The following is an 18,696-nucleotide window of genomic DNA, read 5'->3' as shown; positions in this document are numbered from 1 at the left end:
CATTAGTATAAAATTAATAGCAGTCTAAATGTATACCTGTCTAACACAGAAGAACTGTACAAAAAAGATCTTCATGACACAGATAATCATGATGGTGTGATCACTTACCTAGAGCCAGACATCCTGGAGTCCAAAGTCAGGTAGGCCTTAGGAAGCATCACTACGAACAAAGCTAGTGGAGGTGATGGAATTCCAGTTGAGCTATTTCAAATCCTAAAAGATGATGCTGTTAAAGTGCCGCACTCAATATGCCAGCAAATTTGGAAAACTCAGCAGTGGCCACAGGACTGGAAAAGGTCAGTTTTCATTCCAATCCCAATGAAAGGCAATGCCAAAGAATGTTCAAACTACCACACAATTGCACTCATCTCACACGCTAGTAAAGTAATGTTTAAAATTCTCCAAGCCAGGCTTCAGCAATACATGAACTGTGAACTTCCAGATGTTCAAGCTGGTTTTAGAAAGGGCAGAGGAACCATAAATCTAATTGCCAACATCCGCTGGCTCATGGAAAAAACAAGAGAGTTCCAGAAAAACATCTATTTCTGTTTATTGACTATGCCAAAGCCTTTGACTGTGTGGATCACAATCAACTGTGGAAAATTCTTCAAGAGATGGGAATACCAGACCACCTGACATGCCTCTTGAGAAACCTATATGCAGGTTAGGAAGCAACAGTTAGAACTGGACATGGAACAACAGACTGGTTCCAAATAGGAAAAGGAATACATCAAGGCTGGCTGTATATTGTCACCTTGCTTATTTAACTTACATGCAGAGTACATCATGAGAAACGCTGGGCTGGATGAAGCACAAGCTGGAATCAAGATTTCCAGGAGAAATATCAATAACCTCAGATATGCATATGACACCACCCTTATGGCAGAAAGTGAAGAAAAACTAAAGAGCCTCTTGATGAAAGTGAAAGAGGAGAGTGAAAAAGTTGGCTTAAAGCTCAACATTCAGAAAACGAAGATCATGGCATCTGGTCCCATCACTTCATGGGAAATAGATGGGGAAACAGTGGAACAGTGGCTGACTTCATTATCTACTTCCTTCACTCAAATATGATTTCCATGGAGGCAGGGGCCTTATTTCTATTGTTAGTAACTTGTTTAAATAAAGCCTGATAAATAGTGTGTGCTCAGAAAATAATTATTTGATGGCAGAATGATCACGTGCACATCAGATGAGGATCAATCTTCTTCCCTGGGTCTATGGGCATGGCTGAAAGTGAAAGTGTTAGTCTCTCAATTGTGTGTGACTCTTTGCAACCCCGTGGACTGTAGCCCACCAGGCTTCTCTGCCCTTGGAATTTTCCTGGCAAGAATACTGGAAAGGGCAGGGGATCTTCCTGACCCAGAGATTGAACCTGGGTCTCCCTCATTGCAAGCAAATTCTTTACCATATTAGCTACCAGGGAACCTCATTTCATATGGACCACTGGGAATATGCTCAAGGCAGGAGGATCACTCAGCAGAGGGGATCCATCAAGGAAGTGCAAGGAATTGCAAGATGATAGTCTGGCGAGGATAGATGGGACGAGGGTGAACATCGCCAAAGTAGGGGATCAGAGCACAATCTGATGCTGGAGAAGCTAAGGCATCCAAGGGCCAAGGAGACAAAAGTGGAGAATGTGGTTCTAATGCAAAGGATGGGGAGCAGTCTAGGCAAGTTGTGGAAGCAGGCTGGCTGCATGTGAGGCAGGCTTTGGTAGCACTCCCAGCAAGGGCACAAGCAGACAGGCCAGCTCTATTGCAAGCATTAAATTCTTGCCTGGACGAAGTTATTTACAAAGCAGAAATAGAGACACAGACATAGAGAACAAATCCATGGTCACTGTGGAGGAAAGGGGGTGGGATGGATTGGGAGACTGTGATTGACATATATATATATATACTGTGTGCATGTGTGCTAAGTCGCTTCCCTGCCCTGCTGTCGCTTCAGTCGTGTCCAACTCTCTGTGACCCCATAGACGGCAGCCCACCAGGCTCCCCCGTCCCTGGGATTCTCCAGGCAAGAATACTGGAGTAGGTTGCCATTTCCTTCTCCAATGCATGAAAGTGAAAAGTGAAAGTGAAGTTGCTCAGTCGCGTCTGACTCTTAGTGACCCCATGGACTGCAGCCCACCAGGCCCCTCCGTCCATGGGAATCTTCCAGGCAAGAGTACTGGAGTGGGGTGCCATTGCCTTCTCTGATCAAATATTACAATACTTCCATTAAATTTTCTCTAATCATTCCAGTTAGCTATTTATACGGGATTTAGCTTTCACTGACTTGTATCTCTAATAGGTTTTGTTTAGTACTTACCTGGACTACTAGACTGTAAACTGAACTTTTCTCTACCAATGATGGTTTTTCCTAGTTTGGTGAAACCAATACCATGAAAGAAAAGGTACATGAATTATATCATGTTTCAAATATCATTTGCAAAATGTTTCTGAGTAATAGTAAGTTGATATATTCTTAACTCAATCTCAACCCCAAACTGTAATTTCCCTGAACAGTTCTCAATTCCAACTTTCTCCTTTTTTTTTCTTTTTCTCTGTCACACACTATTACCATTTTTGTCCTGAATTGTTATGCAATGTATATTATCTTAATCTTGGGTTTTTTTTTTATATATTTATGTGGATTGCTGTTGTCTAAAATTATAGACTGTTAGGAGATAGACACTGGGTCTCATTTGTACCTCTCTCTTTTGAGTTAGAACAGTCATACCAAGCCCAAATTTTGCAATATCCTAGAGGTATTTGTTAGTGATATCCACTTTTTCCTTTCTGGTATCTATATCCTAATGACCAAATTCTTAAAATAATTTTCAATTAATCTTAATCTAAAAATGTAGTGTTCCAGAAAGTCCTTCTTAAAGAGCTGTTGGGAAAAATACACACATTTGTTACAATTCCCCAAAGGTGGAAAATGGATTAAAGAAAAGATAACAGACCTAAGAGCGGTATCATACACCTACATAAAAGTGACTTAGCTGAGGTTTAGCAGCAGGACAGGCTAAATGTTTCCTTTGATGAAAACTGTTGTTTCCTGACGTGCCTCGTTTTCAAGAAGTTGATCAGACTAGAAGTTGAATTATGACTTCATCGCCTGTGACTCACGTGGAATGCACCCATTCTGTCCAAACCCTGTGTTCCAGTAAGATTTCAACTTTCAAACTCTTGGCAATGATGAAAAGCAAACACAGGCATGTAACACAGTGTGCCAGGCATCACAGTACTTATGCTCTCTCTCTCTTTTTTTTTAGTGCTCTCTTTTTAACAAAAGTTGCTTTTGACAAATTTTGACTTTGTTCAAGAAAGGCACTAAGTCTTAGAAAAAATATGGTGTTGTGAAATCAAGGACTTTTAATGGAAATAAATCATGTGTTAAATGACAGCAGCCAAATGGCATCAATTGGTACTCCTAATATGGGAGTAATGTTTTTTCTCTCTGAGGAAGGATTATCCACAGAAATGCTAAAGCCAAACTTTGATTAGTGTACTCTTATTTCCTTGCCCAACCCTGAAATATAAGGTAACCAATCAACCTTAAGGTCATGAAGGGGCCAATGCAACTATGAGATGCTTTGCTGTGATAATAACTCAATACATCTCTTATGTGTGCATGCGTGCTAAGTCCCTTCAGTTGTGTCTGACTCTTTGGACTGTACCCACCAGGCTCGTCTGTCCTTGAGATTTTCCAGGCAAGAATACTAGAGTGGGTTGCCATGCCCTTCTGCAGGGGATCTTCCCCACCCATGGATCGAACCTGCATCTCTTATGTCTCCTGCATTGACAGGAGGGTTCTTTACCACAACTGTTGCCTGGGAAGCCTAAATCTCTTATAATCTACAGAGAACATTCATGTATTTGACCTCACTTGATCCTAGTAGAGATCCCTTGTGATGGGTAAGGCTGATATTCTTGTTGCTACATCCAGATTTCTCTCAGTGCCTACTGCACACATAGTTACCACTTTATAGATATTTATAGAGTCGAAGTTGTTGAATCCATATTTTTATAATCAGATCAGATCAGTTGCTCAGTTGTGTCCAACTCTTTGCGACCCCATGAATCACAGCACGCCAGGCCTCCCTGTCCATCACCAACTCCCGGAGTTCACTCAGACTCATGTCCATCGAGTCAGTGATGCCATCTAGCCATCTCATCCTCTGTCGTCCCCTTCTCCTCCTGCCCCCAATCCCTCCCAGCATCAGGGTCTTTTCCAATGAATCAACTCTTCGCATGAGGTGGCCAAAGTACTGGAGTTTCAGCTTTAGTGTCATTCCTTCCAAAGAAATCCCAGGGCTGATCTCCTTCAGAATGGACTGGTTGGATCTCCTTGCAGTCCAAGGGACTCTCAAGAGTCTTCTCCAACACCACAGTTCAAAAGCATCAATTCTTCGGCGCTCAGCCTTCTTCACAGTCCAACTCTCACATCCATACATGACCACAGGAAAAACCATAGCCTTGATTAGACAGACCTTTGTTGGCAAAGTAATGTCTCTGCTTTTGAATATGCTATCTAGGTTGGTCATAACTTTCCTTCCAAGGAGTAAGCGTCTTTTAATTTCATGGCTGCAGTCACCATTAATATTTGATGATTTCCCCAAACTCAAACATACCAGATAAAATTTCTAGAACTTAAAGCCATAAATTATGCATTGTGTCTAATGCTCTTGTCATTGGTATCTGTGAAAATATTTCTGTTTCTCAATAGACTGTTTACACCATTGCAAACAAACAATTCTTGGTGCCCCTGGACTGCAAAGCCCCTGGACTTAAGAATAGGCTTAAATCTAATTAGCTACAATGCTAAAGAGAGAAAAAAAAGAGGGAGCTGTGAAGGAGCAAATTGATGATAAAAGTTTTGGGCGTGGACCAAGCAGTATTTAAGATAAATACAATAAAAGTTATCCTGTAATCAGTAAACAGCAATATAATTAGAATTTTCCCCCTATTTACTTCCTTTAACATGCAATGGGGGGAAATGAAAAAAAAAAGTCAAGGACTCAATCAAACAGATGGTTCTTGAGTTATTAGTTTTCCCTTGATGTTGTTTACAAGAATAAGAGGCTCATTTAAGGAAAGGTGACTCCCGGGTTCTAGTGAGACAAGCAGTTCTTTACAAGAAGGACAGAGGAAAACAGCGGGAAGAAAATTCAGATTATAAGTTTTTATTATGCACATTATTATGCCTCATTAATTAACTCAACCACTGTCCTGGTGACGTTCTGGTCTCACTTCACAGGAAAAAATTCGTCTGGATTGCCAAGTCAAACAGACAATTACAGGAAGATCAAATTATGCCTACATTGCATTCTGTCGGGGCATCAAGCCAAATACATGTTGAATTCATAAGACTGGAATATCCTCACTCAAAACAGCCCCGAAGAACCAACGTCACAAGCCATTTGACATCTACGCAGAGGATGTATCGATCTTGCCTGAGTTTCCTTTCTCAGCATCATATAATAGACCGAGAGAGAGAGGGCTTTCTGAGCATCACCAGCTGGTTAGCTCCTTTATTATGTCCCACCCAGCACAATGTGGCAGGGAAACACCCCCACGTCAGGAGCTCCTGTCTCCTGTGCTGGCTGGCAGCTGTCACAGCCCTTAGAGACAGCTGGGACATTTGAAGAGAACGATGGGAACTCCTAGTGTAGGTTTTCCACTGTGGAATCCTTTGTTCTGTCTGTACTCTTGAGGCAAGCTTTGCCAAGGAAGAATGGCCAAAACAGGAAAAAAAAAAAAAAAAGTCTACTCACTGACCTGGAATGTCTGAGGTTTACAGCATCAGAGATGACTCTACACTGGGATAAATAAGAACAATAGCTAAAATGCTGTTTGTTTTTTTTTTTTGCTTTCTTTTTTTTAAGTTTATTTTTTAATTGGAGGAAAATCATTTTACAATATTGTGATGGTTTCTGCCATACAACAATGCTAATCAGCCATAATTATACATGTCACCTCCCGCTTGAACTACCCTTCTCTCCCCCTAACCCACCCCTCTAGGTCAGTGCAGGGTGCCAGGCTGGGCTCCCTGTGTTATATAGCAACTTCTCACAAGCTATCTATTCACACATGGTAGTGTATACAAGTCGATGCTACTTTTTCCAGCTGTCCCACTCTCTGCTTCTCCCACTGTGTCCACAGTCCATTCTCTACATCTGCATCTCCATTGCTTCCCTGCAAATAGGGTCATCAATACCATTTACAGATGGCAAACCAACACAGGAAAAGGATGCTCAACATCACTAAAGATTAGAGAAATGCAAACCAAAGCTACAATATTTTTAATTAGAGTTGATTTACCAGTGGTCCAGGAATCAGAAAGACAGAGTAAAACATGCTTTATGAGCACTAAAGAGTAAAACCCTGTATATGAGACAGCAAAAAATTTTAAGAAAATTTAAGTTTGATGTAACTTAGAAAGCTGCTCCCTGATCCCATTCAGGGCATTTCTCATTTGTAATTGAAGGCAATTACAAACCCAGGCTCTTTTCTAGATAATTTCCCTTTTTAGGCAGAAATTCCTGTACTCAGAGCCTTTCATTTCTATTTTCTAGTATATGTGTTGAGTACATAGATACAATTTTTGACTTTACATTGGAAGCAAAAGTTCTAATTTTTTCTTATGACCATTCATCCATTGGATGAGCATTCACTATATGTACACTATATGTACATTCACTATAGGTACATTTATAAGGCACAAGATACAAGATACCGCTTCCCAAGTGGCGCAGTGGTAAAGACTCTGCCTGCCAATGCAGAAGACACATGAGAAGTGGGTTCGATCCCTGGGTCAGAAAGATCCCCTGGTGAAGGAAATGGCAACCCACTCCAGTATTCTTGCCTGGGATATTCCATGGACAGAGGAGCCTGGCAGGCTATAGTCACAAAGAGTCAGACATGACTGAGTGACTAAACAACAACAACAAATTAATTACTTAGGCTTGTATCTGGTGGAAAGAAAAGTCCAGTCTTTGCTATTGCATTTTCATTAGAAGTAGAAATCCACTGGAAAATGAATAACTGTTTGATATGGGTTTGTCACCCAGAATATGGATTTAAGTTGAACACAACCTAAAATCTATAACTTGTTTTGCTTTATCTTCTGATCCTCCCATTTTTCTCAATTTGATTTACACATTGCTTCTTTTAGCTTGTCCCAGAAATTGTAACATCAGTCTTGCCCCTTCAAGCTATGAAAAGATCTCTTTGGAGCTTATGAACTCTCCATAGCTTCAGGAATTGGTTATTCTCACTGCAGCTTATTAATTTAATTATTTAAATGAATCAATGATACATATATGGAAATATATCTATCTGCCTACCTACCTACCAAGATATATATGTCATTCAGTCTGCTAGTCAGCATAATATGAAGAATATAAACTATCTGGCATATGTATTGTCTCTCTGATTGACAGAGATGTTTAAAAGCTTTTATCACCTAGCCATAAAAGGTTTAATGCTCCGTCTTCTTCAGAGTATTTCTTTTGAGAAGCTATGATATGGTCTGAGACTTCTTTCTCAAAAGAATTGTGTCCTGCTGAGTGGCTAGATTAAGGAAAGTTATTTACAAGACTGCTGCGAAGGTACTAGGTGGAAGGGATGCTGCTATTTCACAGCATCCCTTTGTCTAGCACACTTGTGAAAGCCATTATGGTGCCTGTCACATGCTTGGAGGAAGAGGCAGTATCAGAGAGATGATAAAGATGCTGTCTGCAGTAAGGGACCTCCAATAATCTAAAAACATCTGTCACCAATATTTCTACTTTTTATGGCATTTGCAGCTTTTCTGCTCTTTGTGTATATTACCTGCAGACTTTTCTTCACTTTTTTTTCCCCACCTGCTTAAAATATAGACATTCTGCAGCAGGATTAGGACATGTCTAAGTGTGCCGTTATATGATTTAAATTCTTGGCCTTACCATCTGAGCCCACATTCTAACCAAGGCAAGCAAGCCACATACATTCTTACATTATTTTTAAAGCTCCAACTTTATATTCCCCTTCTGAAATACTTTCCTCCTTCACTGCTTCAATATTATCACCCTATAAACTCCTGGACTTCTTCCTAAATTCCATACTTGACACTGTGTATTATCCATAACCAAGGAAAAGCTAACAGATATGGAATCACATTATAGCTGATGTTTAGTGTTAATAGCTAAAACAAACTAACTATGGTGATCAACCTCATTCAAAGAATTCTGGATCAATAGTCACCCTACATTTTAAGGTTGAAAGAGTCATAGCATAAAGAAGAGAAGAAAAAAAAAACCAATCAAAAAGCCCAGGGAATTTTTGTCTTTGAAAATAAAATATGTTTCATTTGGAAGCAATCACATTTTATTATACTTTTTATTAAGGTAGCCTTATATTCTAATAAATTTCTTAGTATGCGCTTTTAAGTCATGAAGTGGATTTCCTTAGGATAGCATGATGAAATCAGAGGGTAGATCAGAACATTAGACCTCAATCTTTTTGCTTTATGCCTGAATCATGTGCTGCACTGGTATCGGTGTCTAAATACCTGGACAGTCATATGAGGTGAAGGTAGAGAAGCTTCTTTCAGGTGAAGTATATGCTTATACTTTACTTATGCTTAGCATGAGGTATAGTATATGCTTACCTTAGAGTCACCCATACCATTCCCATGCTTATCATACTTGCACCCAGCACTGCCCACAGTGATGGAGCAGCCATGCCTGGGGGGATGGAGTGTAAGGCTCTACTTATACGTAACATAATTCTGGCCAAGTCCATCCTAGTGGAGAGACTCCAGACTTGGAGAGGACTTGGGGGTCAATCACTGAGAAAGTAATGGAGGAGACAGGTTGGTATCTGGGTTAAGAGCAGATCGAGAATCAGATTGAATCCTTTCTTCACCACTTTCTAGCTGTGTGACCACAAATGGTTCTCCCTGGCCATGTTTCCTTCCATCTGGAAAGAATTTATGATAGGTTACAAAAATGGCCACAGATTTCTTTCTCCTTCCTGTCGCCATCTGGCTTGGAATGCTCTTCTGTTCTGAATTGGAATTGGCCACATGCTTTCTTTGGACAATGAAATGATAGCAAACTTGATGCAAATAGAAGCTGAAAAACACTTTCATGTTTGGTCAGATGTCTCCTGGAGCTCTTGGGAGCCATTTAATACTGTACAGAAGAAAGGCACCTCAAATAGGACCCAGTGATGGGGCTGCCATTATGACAAACTTGCCAATTTCACAAGGGGATAGCAATGTCATAAATGCCTTTTGGAGAGAGAGAGGGCAGAATGCATGTCAAAATTTAATCCTCAGATTTCCTAAAAATTTTCTTTCAATTGACTTTGAGTTCCTTGGCTATTAATTCTGACGAATTGTAATGTGGTATGACTGAAGAAAATGAAATTTCCATCTATTTGAATTCCATGATACTCTTTGACCATACAGGTCTGTAATTCTTTCTCCCAAACCTTCTGTGTTTCTGAATTCAGTTATTCAGATTATATCCAACATCACAAAATACTTCAAATACTGTCTGCAGAAGCACCCCATAATCTAACATTCATATTTTTGCCACAAAATATGTAAATATTTATACTTGGCATGACACGTGAAAACTATAAATCACATCAGTCTGTTGACATGAATATTTGCCATGAAATGCATTTTGAATTTTGGAAATACAGATAAGGGACTGTGAATTACTACATGTTTTGGGTTCTAGGAATAAAATTTTTCCTATGATACTGCTCTAGAGCTGGAGGGAGTTTGTTTTCTAAATTTGGTAGATGTGGGACTGGTCCTAGATAATCTTGTGTGTTCTATTCACTCTTGAATTTATTAAAAAGGTAAAGTATTGTATTAAAAAGGCTAATACACTGTCTAATACACTGGGCTAATACAAGCCTGACTTAGCTACTGTTACCCCATTGAGATGCAGCCCAGACTTTATCAGCCATAGGAACTCTACTTAGGGAGTGGAAACCCTTCTGTGCATGCGTGTTAAGTCACTTAGTCGTGTCTGACTCTTTGCAACCCCATGGACTGTAGCCCACCAAGTTCCTCTGTTTATGGGATTCTCCAGACAAGAATACCGGAGTGGATTGCCATGCCCTCCTCAAGAATGCTTCTGAGATTGAAATGAGTAAAAAGCTGTGGGGGAATTTGAACTTCCTTGGACTTTTGACTCACATATGATTTCTTCTCTGGATCTTAGGTCTCAAACAGCTTTAATTGCTGAATCTTAATTTCTCCCTGGAATTAAATATACAAAATCATAGCTGGACTTTAAATCTCTTAATCTTGAATGTTTTAAGTGAAAGGAATTTAATCATTGAACATTAGTGTCTCTCTAGAAAAGTTATAATGTCAGGGACTTCATGTTCAAATTTGGCACTTTTAGGTTATTATAATTTTATTCTACATTTCAATATTTGGATATCTTAGTGTTTTCATTTCATCTCATCCCCAAGACTGTGCTATGCTATGTTGGTATAGAGTTGACTAGAGTTGATTAGATTCTGATCTATTTTACAATCTTCTTAGAACAAAAATCTAAGCTTTTCACCAATTAAATCAGGAAGATATCCTGTAGAATTGGGCATCAGCTCATGAAGATGGGGACAACAATGCTGGTTGTTACCACAAAGCGGGATAGTTGCAATTCTGGATGATAGTAGGCTTAATGGCTAAGTCTGATATGCTAAGGGAATAAACATCTAGGGACTATTAGAGGGGAAAAGGTTTTCCCGAGTACTGTTATTTCCTCCATATAGAAGGAGCTCAATCATGAATGCTCTGCATATTTCTGTTTCCCTTTTACTGGCTTCACCCCCATAGAGTATGGAAAAATAGATCTGGTTGGTAAATTTGGAAAGAATCTATTAACATATATTATCAACTTAGCTACTCCCCTCATCCTCTTGGACATGACTTACCCGCAGAGCACAGGATCCAGTCCAGCACTGCCACGGCTGGGTGGGTAAACTTTTCCAGTTGTTGGGTTCAGTATTAATATAGACACCATTTTTCTTTAAGCTATTTACTCCCTCCAATGCAGGAATGCAGGTGTAATGAGTAAAAAAGTGATATATCAATCCTGTCTTTCTTATTTTTGGTTATTCCTAAATTGATTCAGAACTCATAAGTTGGTTGGGAAGATGACTGCTATCAATTTGGTGCCCTTGAAAATTTCAATATTGTATGAGTTACTTAACCTCTCTGTACATACATCTTCATCTTTATAAGGAAGATTTTTGATGATGATAAGTATGTGATTTAATACATCTAAAGCATTGCCTAGTGTGTAGCAAGAATTCAGTATTTGCTATTATCAATATTTCTATCTAGTTTGTGTCCAATGTTGTAAGGAGAAATTTATAATGTCAGAGAAACTGGGTAAGACTGAAATGCATGCCTGCCTCCCAAGAAGTCTATAATCTGGCCAAGAAGACAAATTATAGAGAGTATATATGGCATGTAATATATATGCCGTGTAATCATGTGTTTGACTTGTTAGCATCCATACTCTGGGCTATGACAGATACATAAGAGTAAAACTTGGACTTGACCTGAGAGGACAGGGAGCATTTAAATAGATGGATTATAAACACTGTCTTTGACATTTACTTCTGTTTCTTTAATTGGGGAGAGAGACAGCGTGAGTGTGTGTGTGTGCATGAGTGTGTGTGTGTGTGTGGTCAGTTGCTCAGTCTTGTCTGGCTCTTTGCAACTCCATGGACCACAGCCTGCCAGGCTCCTCTGTCCATGGAATTTTTTACATGAGAATATTGGAACAGACTGCTGTTTCTTACTCCAGGGGTCTTCCTGACCGAGGAATTGAACCTGTGTCTCCTGCATTGATTCATTACCACTGTACTACCTAGGAAGCCCATTAATTACAGAGCATTTTCTTAAACACATATTGTTGCTAATTTCCTACATGACTTTTTCTTTCACCAGATTGAAAACTCTGTAAGAGCAAACACTGAGTATTACTGATTTCTCTATCTTCACACTTGTATCCAGGAACATAGGTAGTGTATGTAGGCATGCACACACACACACATAGGAACACGCAAGCACGAATGCACACACACCCTTTGAATAATGATTCTATAAGAAAAAAAAGAGGGAATGAGGAAGAGAAGGAAGGAAAGATCTATCTGACTGATCCGAATAGAAGGCTGAGCTGGGAATGGAAATAGAAGGCCAATTAGACAGGCAAAAAGGACATGCATTGTGGAAGGAAGATTGAATCTGGGGCTCAGTGCTCACAGAGGACAAAGGGTCTATTATCCTTAGTGCAATGGTTACTGGGTGCAGGGCAACAGATCAATATGCACCCCTAACTCTCTAGTGAGGAAGAATTTCTCAATGTAACAAGAAACTTAGGCTTCAGAGGTTCAAGACTGGGGTGGGTCCAAGTGTCCTCATGAGAGGATAGTAATACAGTTGAGTGGACCCTGAGCAAACTGAGATACATGACCAATTCTGCAATGTTGTTTATTTGGGTAAAAGGAAGAACTAATGAGTACATCATTTAAAATCTCTCCAAAGAAAACCACTAGATTACTTTAAGTGTCTATTTTTAGGTAAAAGTTGAAACTTCACAGTATCCTGTCAATTACTATCTAGTAATATTTTATACTTGGCACATGGACAATGCACAGATTTTCTTTAAAAGCAGTATCACTGGAGTTCTCATATACCTCCTAGAATATACACGGCTTGACTTCCTCGGAAAGGTGACCTGCTGATTTTGACTAATGACTCTGCTAACGAATGTCACAAAGAGACTACTAACCTAATCGTTTTTCATTTCCCACTGGGCGGTGGGGGCGGGGCGGGGGGGAAACACACACCCTCTCTTTTGCAGTTTAATGCTTCCCTTAGATCACAAAGGATCTTGGTAGAGAAGCCAGCACTAGAACTAATATAATTGTCCTTATGGGAGACTCTGCCTGGCTTCCCCATCTTCAAGGGCAGTAACAGTGTTGGCATTCATTCAAGAATGGCATGTCAACAATCATCTTTGTTTTATGCCTCTTTGTCATCAGTAGTTAATATTTCCTGGTGCATCAGAAAAGGATTACATCTTGATGCACAGGCTTCCTTCTCCTATTGATAGCCTTTGCAATTTGTCATAAATTGTTGGTCATTAAATAAGCATGTCTTTTAAACACGACTGGCCTGGGAACAGTTTAGACTATCAATCCTTAGAAAAACCTACCACTCTTTCCTAAGTCACATTCCTTTCAGCAGAACTGTATTATGTTGGGCTTTGTTCTATTTCCTGCTTTGGACCAATAATGAGGCTTTAGTGTCCCTTGCTTGTTTTTAAGAAGGATGACATATTTCCTGCAGCTCTTTCTACAAGTAGACAGCTGTGGAAACATCACAATAATGAACCAAACATCTTGTGGGTACCCAAGGCAGCTCCTAAATATTCACTATCCTTTTGTTTCATGTTCTGGGAAATTTCTGCTAATAAAACCTGGGGAACCAAGCGGCATTTCTCATCCAAGATCCTTGACTTTGGCATCAACCATGGTCTTTCCCCTTTGTCAACTTATGTAGTAAGGTAACACTTGGGCTTGGGTATTGTTCTTAATAATTTCAATTGTCTTGGCACAGCCAATCATCCAGAGAGCAAAGATTTTATTAGAATAAGAAAAAGACTTGAGGAAACATACTACACCTACATAAGATAACTTTCAAACATAATGCTATGTCATTTAACTCAAAAACAAGTAAAGCTATAAATTGTGTTTATAAGTGACTTTTCTATCTTAATTCTCAATGGAACTATCTTTCCTGCACATTTAGGGAGCGTAAACCATATGTTTAACACCTTACTTGCACAACAGTGTATCTCCCTAGCCATTTGTTTTATTTTTTAGAATAAACTGGGGCTACTTCAAATGCATTACAATTCCTCCTGCTGTCTTTGTATAATTCTATAATGTAAAATTTTATTATATGGAAAACCTTTTATCTAGGGCTTAATGAGTTATTATAAAATGAACTTCATTGTTACCATTACAAGAAACAAAATTTGCTTCCACTTCAGAAGCTATTCCAATTCTATTTTCTCCCCCTTCAAATTTAACCATGGCTTGCACTTTCATAGTGATTTCTTCATCATCTTTCTTTGCTGTTTTATCACCCATGTGAAGTGAAAAAGTGAAAGTTGCTCAGTCTTACCTGACTTTTTACGACTCCATGGACTGTAGCCTGCCAGGGTCCTCTGTCCATGGGATTCTCTAGGCAAGAATACTGGAGTGGGTTGCTGTTTCCTTTTCCAGGGGATCTTCCTGACCCAGAGATCGAACCCAGGTCTCCTGCATTGCAGGCGGATTCTTTACCTTCTAAGCCACCAGGCAAGCCCCATTACCCATGTGAGCATTCCAGTAACTGTAGCCTTGATCATTTAAATAAAACAGATATGACTTTTGAGCCATAGTTACCCCCTTCATACCTTACTTTTCTTTACAATTTATCTGTTGAGTAAGAGGCATTTGACATGAATGCCCCCACAGTCTGGATTTTGCTGATTGCCAACACAAGGTTCAATTCAACACATTCATCTATCATTGAGATTTGCTACAATGTGGATTTGATGAAACAAATCCTCATCAGACTCAGTTTCTCTTCATTGAGTAGGACTATAGGTGGTGGTGTGTTTACAATAGAAGGCATTTGATGTCTGGTTGCCTCTCTTTTTGTGATGTTAGTGGAAACTGATGCTTGATGAATAGGTTCCTTAATATTTTATGGGGTTTCCCATGGTGTCAGTCTAAATTTATCATTTATTAGATCAGAATATTTTATAAGAGAAACTTCCTCTTATCTACAAACCTACTAGAAAAGTTTATACTGAAAAGGAAGGGCAAATGATTTTTCTTGTCCTTAATTTTCAAGATGATAAGTTTTCAAGATGATAAATTGTTTCCCAATAATCTTTTGTGATGAACTGCTAATTTTACCTTTTAACATCAACTCAACCACATGAGGGTTTCCCTGGTGGCTCAGTTGGTAAAAAATTGGTCTGCAAGGCAGGAGATCGGATTTGGATTCCTGAGTGGGGAGGATCCTCTGGAGAAGGAAATGGAAACCCAGTCCAGTATTCTTGCCTAGGAAATCTCATGGAAGAGGAGTCTGGAGGGCTATAGTCCATAGCATCAGAAGAGTTGGATGTGACTTAGCAACTCAACCAACACCATGAACATATTTAATGGGTTTTAATCCACTGCAGTTAGTATGTTTTTTCAAGCACAAAATTGAGCCACTGCAGAATGGAACCTCTTCAAGTTGACTCTTGAATCTTTTCACAGCTTCATCACAATCCAGTATGATAATTTTGTATATTTCTGAGTTGAGCTATTTCAAATCCTGAAAGATGATACTGTAAAAGTGCTGCACTCAATATGCCAGCAAATTTGGAAAACTCAGCAGTGGCCACAGAACTGGAAAAGGTCAGTTTTCATTCCAATCCCCAAGAAAGGCACTGCCAAAGATTGCTAAAACTACTGCACAATTGGACTCATCTCACAGGCTAGTAAAGTAATGCTTAAAATTCTCCAAGCCAGGCTTCAACAATACGTGAACCGTGAACCTCCAGAGGTTCAAGCTGGTTTTAGAAAAGGCAGAGGAACTAGATCAAATTGCCAACATCTGCTGGATCATGGCAAAAGCAAGAGAGTTCCAGAAAAACATCTATTTCTGCTTTATTGACTATGCCAAAGCCTTTGACTCTGTGGATCACAATAAACTGGAAAATTCTGAAAGAGATGGGAATACCAGACCACCTGACCTGCCTCTTGAGAAATCTGTATGCAGGTCAGGAAGCAACAGTTAGACCTGGACATGGAACAACAGACTGGTTCCAAATAGGAAAAGGAGTAGTCAAGGCTGTATATTGTCACCCTGCTTATTTAACTTATATGCAGAGTACATCACGAGAAATGCTGGGGTGGAAGAAGCACAAGCTGGAATCAAGATTGCCGGGAGAAATATCAATAACCTTAGATATGCAGAGGACACCACCCTTACGGCAAAAAGTGAAGAGGAACTAAAAAGCCTCTTGATGACAATGAAAGAGGAGAGTGGAAAAAGTTGGCTTAAAGCTCAAGATTCAGAAAACAAAGATCATGGCATCTAGTCCCATCACTTCATGGCAAATAGATGGGGAAACAGTGGCAACAGTGGCTGACTGTTTTTTGGGGGGCTCCAAAATCACTGCAGATGGTGATTGCAGCCATGAAATTAAAAGATGCTTACTCCTTGGAAGGAAAGTTTTGACCAACCTAGATAACATATTCAAAAGCACAGACATTACTTTGCCAACAAAGGTCTGTCTAGTAAAGGCTATGGTTTTTCCTGTGGTCATGTATAGATCTGAGAGTTGGACTCTGAAGAAAGCTGAGTGACAAAAAATTGATGCTTTTGAACTGTGGTGTTGGAGAAGGCTTTTTTTTTTTAATTTTTTAAATTGGAGGATATTTGCTTTACAGAATTTTGTGGTTTTCTGTCATACATCAATAAGAATCAGCCATAGGTCCACCCATGTCTCCTCCCTCCTGAACCTCCCTCCCATCTCCCTCCCCATCCCACCCTTCAGCCTGTCACAGAGCCCCTGTTTGAGGTCCCTGAGTCATACAGCAAATTCCCACTGGCTATCTATGTTATATATGTTATTGTAAATTTCCAAGTTACTCTGTCCATACATCTCCCCTTCTCCTTCCTCCCCTCCCCCATGTCCATAGGTCTGTTCTCTATGTCTATTTCTCCATTGCTGCCCTGAAAATAAATTCATCGGTGCCATCTTTCTTGATTCATATGTATCCATCAGTATACGATATTTATATTTCTTTTTCTGACTTCCTTCACTCTGTATAATAGGTTCTAGGTTCGTCCACCTCATTTGAACTGACTCAAATGCATTCCTTTTTATGGCTAATATTCCATTGGGTATATATACCACAACTTCTTTATCCATTCATCTGTGGATGGACATCTAGGTTGTTTCCATGTTCTAAAAATTGCAGTGAACGTTGGGGTACACATGTCTTTTTCAATTTTGGCTTCCTCAGGGTATATGCCTAGGAGTGGAGAAGACTCTTGAGAGTCCCTTGGACTGCAAGGAGATCCAACCAGTCCATCCTAAAGGAGATCAGTCCTGGGTGTTCATTGGAAGGACTGATGCTGAAGCTGAAATTCCAATACTTTGGTCACCTCATGCAAAGAGTTGACTCATTGGAAAAGACTCTGATGCTGGGAGGGATTGGGGGCAGGAGGAGAAGGGGACGACAGAGGATGAGATGGCTGGATGGCATCACTGACTCTATGGACATGAGTTTGGGTGAACTCCGAGAGTTGGTGATGGACAGGGAGGCCTGGTGTGCTGCTATTCATGGGGTCGCAAAGATTCAGACATGACTGAGCAACTGAACTGAACTGAACTGAATCTCCTAGAAGCTCTGGATTCCTTTAATAGTCAAATATGTTTGAGACTACAATATAATCAATAAGATGTTCATTTCTGTCTGTTTGGTTATTGTTTCTAAGCCTCTTCAGTGGACACAGCCAGAAAATAAACTCACATGTGTTCACGGGTATGCACACATGCTCACACACAGAGACACACACACACAGACACACGCACACACACCATGTGTTCATACTCATACGTCAAATTCAAAGTCAGGACTAACTGGTTTTTCTTGAACAGATTCTATATCATTTCTGCAACTCCTTTCTTCTCTGTAGTAGTAGTAGTCTCTGTTGCAACTACTCAATTCTGTCATTAGAGCAGGAAAGCAGCCATCAATAATACGTAAAGTATGGGTGTGGCTATAGTCCAGCAAAATGTCATTTACAAGCATAAAGGTGGTAGGCTCATGAACTATAGCTTGCCAACTCCTGTTCTGCATTGGAAATCTTGATTCTTAAAGACATGGATCATGGCTAGATTAGACAAGTCCATCACTGCTCTTTTACTTGTCTCACATTACATACAATCAACAGTTTCGGAATAATGATACTACTACTATTAGGAGCCACATACTTACTAAGACAGTTAAAATAGACTTCATTTGTGCATATTCTGTCCCTTTCTATAGTCGCAGTCTATCTACATTATCTGTGGATAGCTATTGCCTGTTATGGGACTTCCCTGGTGACTCAGTGCTAAAGAATCTGCCTGCAAAGCAGAAGAAGCAGGAGACTCGGGACTGATCCCTGGGTTGGGAAGATCCCCTAGAGGAGGGCATGGCAACCCACTCCAGTATTCTTGCCCAGGAAATCCCATGGACAGAGGAGGCTGGCGGGCACATGGGGTCACAAAGAGTCGGACATGACTGAAGCGGCTGAGCACACAGACACGTTGCAGGTTATATTTGTTCTCTCTTTTAATCCTCATTTAGTCCTAATTGTACAGCTATCTATATATTAAATTTTCCTCTCCAGGTTTTATCAATATGTGTTTCTAATCCCTTTCCTTATCTGAAGCTCATTCTTTAGTAAATTCTTTAGGGAAGGCCCATAAGGAATAATATTTTCTGAGCTTATTCAGATTGATAATAATTTGTCTGTGCCCCTTGTACTTTCCTTTTCCTTTTCTTCTCTTAATATCTTAAACATGTTACTCTATTTTCTTCTCCCATAAAGTGTTGCTGTCAGATAGCCTGTTGATAAACTACA

Source organism: Bubalus bubalis, chromosome 5 (assembly GCF_019923935.1).
Source record: "Bubalus bubalis isolate 160015118507 breed Murrah chromosome 5, NDDB_SH_1, whole genome shotgun sequence".
In the NCBI taxonomy this organism is placed as follows: Eukaryota; Metazoa; Chordata; class Mammalia; order Artiodactyla; family Bovidae; genus Bubalus; species Bubalus bubalis.
The sequence above is the reverse complement of the archived record's forward strand: the minus strand, read 5'-3'. Positions refer to the sequence as shown.